Genomic DNA, 6612 nt, shown 5'->3' with positions numbered 1-6612 from the left:
CCTGCACTCGCTCGTGCACCGCGCGGGGCCAGGAGCCGCGCTGCTGACTTAGGGAGCAGGGAGCGGCCTGTGCTCGGCTGCCAGTGACTCCCCGCGCGCGGCCCTGCGTCTGGGGCCGCTGAGGGCCACCGCTGGTCTCGAGGCCTCGCACACTGGGGGAGTTTTCACCGCTGCACCGGCACTTCCCTGGTGAGTTTGAGGCTTTCCCCCGTTTAAAGGTCATCTGCGCATTCTCTGCGCCGCCCGAGTGTCCTCCCAGAGCTCTGCAAGGATTTGTCCAGCCGGTCGGTAGAGTCCGGCATTCTTGCGGAGCGGGACGGGCCGTGCTCCTCCTGCCGACGACCTGCCTGTTCCCTTCCTGCGACACCGACAACGACGAGGAGAGCTTTGCCCTTCCCTGGGGCCGCAGGTTACCTTCTGCTGTAAATGGACTCCTTTGTGTCTGGTGGAACTACTCTCTGTCTCGCAGGGTCAGGGCTGTTTCTGTTTTGTCTCCATTCTTAAAGCTCCTGTGTTTCCCTTCTTAAATATTTGTTATTTTTAAATTTGTATTTATAATGCGTAATGATGTTTTCTGTAGGATGATGTAGCTTGGGACAAGGTAATGTCTCGCTGACCCAGCTTCATCTTCTCCTGCGGGGACTTCTCCCTGCGTGGGCCTGTCTCTCCCGCTCAGGCGTGGCTCTGTTCAGAGGGCTCACAGCCGCCTTGCCCCGCTCGTCTCATATTCGTAATTATGCTGCTTCCTGAGTTATAGGTCCTCGCACTTCCTTTTCTCCTTCTTCAAAACTTGAGCCTCTACACATTCTCAATAAATTGAGAACTATTTTGCCAGCTCCACGGAAAAATAAAATTGTTAATATTTTTGTTCAGATTATGTTGACCATTCAGATTAATCTGGGAGAGCCTGACATTTTCAACACGAACGCCTCAGATCTACAAACATGGTGCGTCTCTCAATTTATCCCCGTCTTTAGATCTTCCCAACAGTGTAATGAGACTTCTGTATGTATGTTTCCATCAGATATATTCTTTTTAAGCCTTGTTTGGAACGGTGTCGTTTTTAATTTTTATTTTCTACTTATGGCTACTGTATGGAAGTGCATTTTTTTTGATGTATTTGAAACTTATCCAACTGTACCTCGACATTTTGATAAAATCACTTGCTTATTAGGACAGTTTGTGGAGTCCTGGGATTTCCTCGATGCACAGCCATGTACCTTTGCGTGGATCATTAGAGAGCGCAGGCGTGTGTGTGTTTGCCCTCTTTCGCGTGGCGCTGCAGTTAGGGGGCGGTGCTCCCCGTCTTTTCTCCTCTTCAAGGCCCTCCTCGTGCTGCTGGGATGTTCGAATAAAGGCTTGGGACCAGTGAGGCATGCAGCCTCTTTCTTAGGAAGCAAAAATGGGCGCTAGCGTAAATAACAGATATTGAAGGAATTGAAAGTCATTGGAACTTGGAGTGAAATTGGGGAGAAGAAACACAGTCAAATGCTTACTGTGCCAGAAGCCACCACGAAGAGCCTCACTCAGTCATCCCAGCAGCACCAACACCTCGAGGGAGACACGATTTTTAGGCAGCGGCACAGCGCTCGTCAGTGAGGCAGTCACTTGCTCAAGGGTAGATAACTTTCTGCAAGGGAAAGAGGTCATTTTAAGACTCTGATTTCTCCACTTAGGGTTCTTCCTTGGGAGTGAATGAAAGTATGTAGAGTGTTTTGGGGGCCGGGGGAGCAGAATGCTTCTCAACGTACTGAAGAAATGACAGGATAATAAAACCTCACGCTTTGTTTGAACAGTGGGAGGAACCTTGCCCGCCCAATGAGAGTGAGAGTAGTGACCTCAAAAAAGGAAAGCAATAAGCTTTAATGTGTAGCTTTAGGTACTAACGATCTCAATATCCAAGAAAGCGTACTCCCCTAGCTGGCCGTCTGCAGAGGCGCCACGCCCTGGTCCGCACAGCCACGGTCACATCGTTGAAGACGAAGCCCAGATTCGCGGCGCCCACTGCCGGGCGGGCGGGAGGGCCGCTGCTGCCACAGGTGGGCTCTGCTCGGTCTCACTGCTGCTGTTTTGTACGTTCATGGTCTTAAGAAACCGTGGTGCTGATACACCCTGGGACACAGTCTGCTTGCTGATCCACGCACATGCTGAAATACCTCCCCCCACGGTGGGTGAGTGCCTCGCGCTTCGTGTCGTGTCGCACCGCACGTGATGTTGCTGCTAAAACAAGTGGGAATCAGCAGAGAGGGAATATAAGGGAAAGGGTTTCCTGGTGAGAGACCTCACCAGGTACGGGTGTGAAGACTGGGTTTGACCGCTCAAGTATTTGAAAGCCCGCGAGACCATTGAAGTCGTGGTGTCTAAAATTGATTAAGCAATAAGAAACTGTACTCTCATTAATATTTCAAAGCTCACAGGCAGATGGAAAAAAAAAACCTTTCACCACCAGGTCAAAATGACTGTATCCTTCATTTAAATATGTTTATAAACGACTCTGTGACCAGATAATGTGAGCTGTGGATGCTATAAATATCTCCAGGGACCCGTGAATCTTTGTTTTTGCATAATAAAACCTACGATGAGGGTTCAGTCCTGAGAATGATCAAGATATAATTTATCGAGGTGGGGAACGGTAGCGCCCTGGAAGGTCCCAGGGAAGCCCAGTCCACTGTCGGCCGTCTCCGCCTCCACGTCCCTCACCTCAGACAGTGTTTGACAGTGACGTGATAGCAGTGGGGACAACTGTTGGCTCTGGGACACAGAGGTTTCTCCTTCCCTCCTCTGTCCCTTTAGGTTTCATGTGTGGGTCCCTTAGCTTTTGCTTGTTGTTGTTGGCAATAGTCTTGGGTCTTTTCATTCATAGATATTCGCAGAATCTCTGCCATCTCGTTAACTTCTTCTAGAACGTCTGATGGCTGCATGTTCGTGTGTGCGGCAACAAAGAACATTAGAAGTTTGTAGGGTGGTGAATCTCGGCTTGGTTTTCAGATCATGCATCTTTGGTGCCTTTAAAGTCTTGCCGTTCGTTGTGTTCGGGGGCTGACAGCTTCAGAACCGGCTGCGGTAAGCCAGACCCCTCGGGAAGGACGGTGCGCTGAGCCAGTCAGGGTGGGGTCCCTCTCTGCTACGCGCTCTTCGCTGTTTTCAGATCCAGTGTGCTTTTGCCGTGTTTCAGCAGTCAACAGTCCGCTCACATCTTCTTGTGATTTCTCTGTCACCTGTGAGTGGCACTGCCAGGAGCCAAGAACTTAGAGGTCATTCAGCTGTTTCCCCATCCAGAATAAATTGAGATGTGTCACAGATGTAGCTGCTCTGACGCTCTCTGACAGAGCTCTTCTGAGGTGTCAGAGGGCCCGAGGAGCGGGGTCCTTTCGTTCCCGGGGGCCCGCGGCTGGCGCCGTCCGGGCTGCTTTGCCCAGTCTGCGGGCTCTGTCCTCCTCGTGACACTCACGAGCCAGTGTCCTGGCCTCCAACCGAGGATTTCTTTTCACGCCATTGAGCCGAGCTCTCTTTCTGCATTTTTAATTGGACCCCTGCAGAAACCTGACCCCTTAGGAGACTGTCTCCCACAAGGTGGAGACGCAGCTGCAGAGCTGGGTGAGTGGAGTGTGCATGTGCTGGTTACCGGCCCTCCGGGTAGGGCCCTGCTCCGGGCCTGCGCGGAAATGTGCCTAACGGGGAGCTAATGTCTGCTTTAAAGGACGCTGACGCAGGCTGTGAGAGACGTGAAACCTCGTGCCTTAATTCCGAGCCATTGCAGGCGTTCACGAAGGCGAGAGTCAGTGGCTTTACTGATTGACAGGCTGAGAGACATGGGCCCTCAGATAAATAGTAAACATGACAAGGGTAAGAAAAAGAACATAAATATTTGTTGCTTAACGTACCTTTCCCCAAACTGTGTCAAGTGACTTTAACAGTGAATAACAAAGAAACGAATGCAGTTAGGTTGTACAGAGAACACAAAGGATTCTTCGGGTCTCTGTGAGTTCCCTTTGTGGTGGAAAAGGAAGAAAAGTTTTACCGCCTGTTGCTCATCCCCGAGGTGCGGCTTCCCAACAGATGGGTCACGGAGCAGTAAGGGAAGCGCAGCAAGACGCCGCCGCACGCTGGCAGGAGAGTCCGCAGGCACCCCGACTCGCCCGGCACGGCGAGCACGGAGTCGCCAGGCCCCCTTTGGTTTTCTTGAAGCATCAAGGTGCGCCTCTTCCACTTGGGTATCTAGGCCGAGGCGAAGGAGCCCGCACGCACGGAGAGACTCCCACACAGGCGCTCACGCGCCCCGCCGTGCCCTGAGAGCCGCGTGAGCCACGGGCACAGCCGCCTCCGCTCAGCATCTCCACGAGCAGGGAGAGGCGCCCCCAGACGCTCAGGTGGGAAACGCCTTTCCAGGAGTGGTGCTGGGGGAACAACACAAACACCCTCCCCCGAGATTAGGAAGCGCCGCCGGGGCTGACCCCACTCCGCGTGGAGCCCAGGAAAGGCACAGAGCTGAGGGGAGACCGGAGCACAGACCGGCTGCTCTGTGTGGCGGGCGCCAGGTGCGGGTCGCCTGGCCGGGAATGAGGGTTCCCAGGTGCCAGCAGCGTGTGCTTCATTTTATCTTTAAAAAATATATATTTATTTATTTATGCACACAGAACCGGGGTCTAGGCCGGAGGCGCAGGGGCGGTGAGAGGAGTCGCCAGAGACAGAGCGGGGAGCAGGACAGGCAGATGGATGAAGGACACTGCTGAGGGGAGCAGCGGGCGCCTCAGGAGAGGTCTGCCGCGCCCTGGGGTCACCTCCGGGGCGGGGATCGAACTTGCGCCGAAGCGGCTGCGGCCGACTCGCAGGGCTGCGTCCCAACCCGTGGCGCCAGCAGGGAGGGCCTGACGTGTGCTTTACTTTATGTCAGTTTTAGTGAGCTCTTTTCTTTAAAAGCCTACGTATGGCACACAGAACTCGGCCTCCGCTGTCCAGCCAGTGTCTTCACGGGTTACAAAAACTGAAGCGCAGAGGCCCACACAGAAAAGCTGCGTTTCCTTTCCTTGCTAGTACCTCCTAGGGCCGATTTACTTCCTCCTTTCATGTAGTCAAGTGCTGGCTCGGCAAAGATGCGAAAGGCGGCAGCCCGCGGCCCACAGGCAGCGCAGGGTCCACGTCCGTGCCGCGGTGGCCAGCTTGGAGCTGAGGGCCCACAGGACGTGTAGTGAGGAGCCCATTTTGGCAGATGGTGCCGGTCCGCAGATGTCCCCCAAGAAGGAGCCGCGCAGTGGGAGGCAGGCAGCCCCACGTCGCTGAGAAAAGCCCCCAGCCAGGAGTGCGCTCGACGGGCCGCAGAGACGCGGGGCGTGGGTGCGACAGCCGGCACCTCCTCTGTAGGTGAGCAAGGCGCGAACACGGCTTCTTCCCTGCTCTCCTCCCTCACCGTCCTGTCCAGAGAGGGTTAGGACTCGGTCACAGCTGTTTTCAGCAGTGCTCCCGGCTCTTGGGCCTGTGAAGAGCCCGCCCGAGCGTCACAGGCGGGCAGCACACCACCTCCTCGTGCAGGTGAAGACGCCAGCGCACACTGAGGGACACGCAGAACTCCTCTGCCGCGAAAAGCGCAGGAATGAGCAATTTTGTCATAGTGAATTTCACTGTAAATAAGTAAATTGCTGGGGATCAAATTTCCATCCAACGGAGCAAATACTCGGCTTCCCATCTTTCTTTATAAAAACTGTCAATGTCAGGTAAGGAATTAGTATGTGGAGAGGAATAGTTTGCATCGGGCAGGTGCTCTGTGAATATCTTTGACTGACAAGAATCCGGCTCACACCCAGACTGAAGAAATTAAACCCTGCTGTTTGTTGTCATTTAAACTTGAGGGGAGCCGCGAGGCTCTCCACCCGCGGGATCGGGCTCCACTGCCTTGTCAAAACGCCTGTAATTTCACCATTAGAAACTCACTCCTTTCAGCCGGCTGAGCCGTGAGCCAGCTCAGGCCGCGCAGAGACACACGCATGGCCGCAGGCTCGGAGCTGCAAGGCTCGGGCCTGCGCGGACAGAGGGAGGCTCCGGGGCCCGGCCGCGAGGACCGCGGCCCTCAGACCACGCGCCAGCCCGCGTCGGGCAAGCCTGTGGGCACCGTGGGCCCAGGGCGAGGAGCTGAGGCCGGCGATGAGCTGAGACGCCGGGACTACTGCCCTATTTCAGCCCAGTGGAAGACGGGTATTTTTCTCCAGGGACACAGAAGTGTGACCTTTTCTTAAGGAATGCAGTTTAACTGAAGCCCCTCAAGACTGAGGGAAATGAGCGCCTTGGGGGGAGCGCGAGTGTATTGGGGGGGCGTCATCTTGGTGGTAAGAGACGTTCTGACGCGACTGGTATTATCGGAGCGTAGTTTATGCCCAGAGAGAGCGAGGTTTGAATAATTCATAGTTTACGGCTCTTGAGTCACAGAACAGCAGCAAACACATAGAGCAATTCATAAGCCGCCAGAAGCCGGGTCTCGGGCTCCAGAGCGCGACTCCCGAGGAGGAGGCCGGGCCGGGAGCGGCCTCCCGGACGCCACCTCGGCTCCTCGGCGCTCAGCGCCTGCTCTCCTCCAGCCGCCTCTGCGCCTCCTCCTGCACAGCAGCCCCAGGGCCTGGC

The sequence above is a fragment of the Condylura cristata genome, unplaced genomic scaffold, assembly GCF_000260355.1.
Source record: "Condylura cristata isolate star-nosed mole 26May11 unplaced genomic scaffold, ConCri1.0 scaffold00021, whole genome shotgun sequence".
NCBI lineage: Eukaryota > Metazoa > Chordata > Mammalia > Eulipotyphla > Talpidae > Condylura > Condylura cristata.
This window is presented reverse-complemented; position numbering follows the sequence as displayed.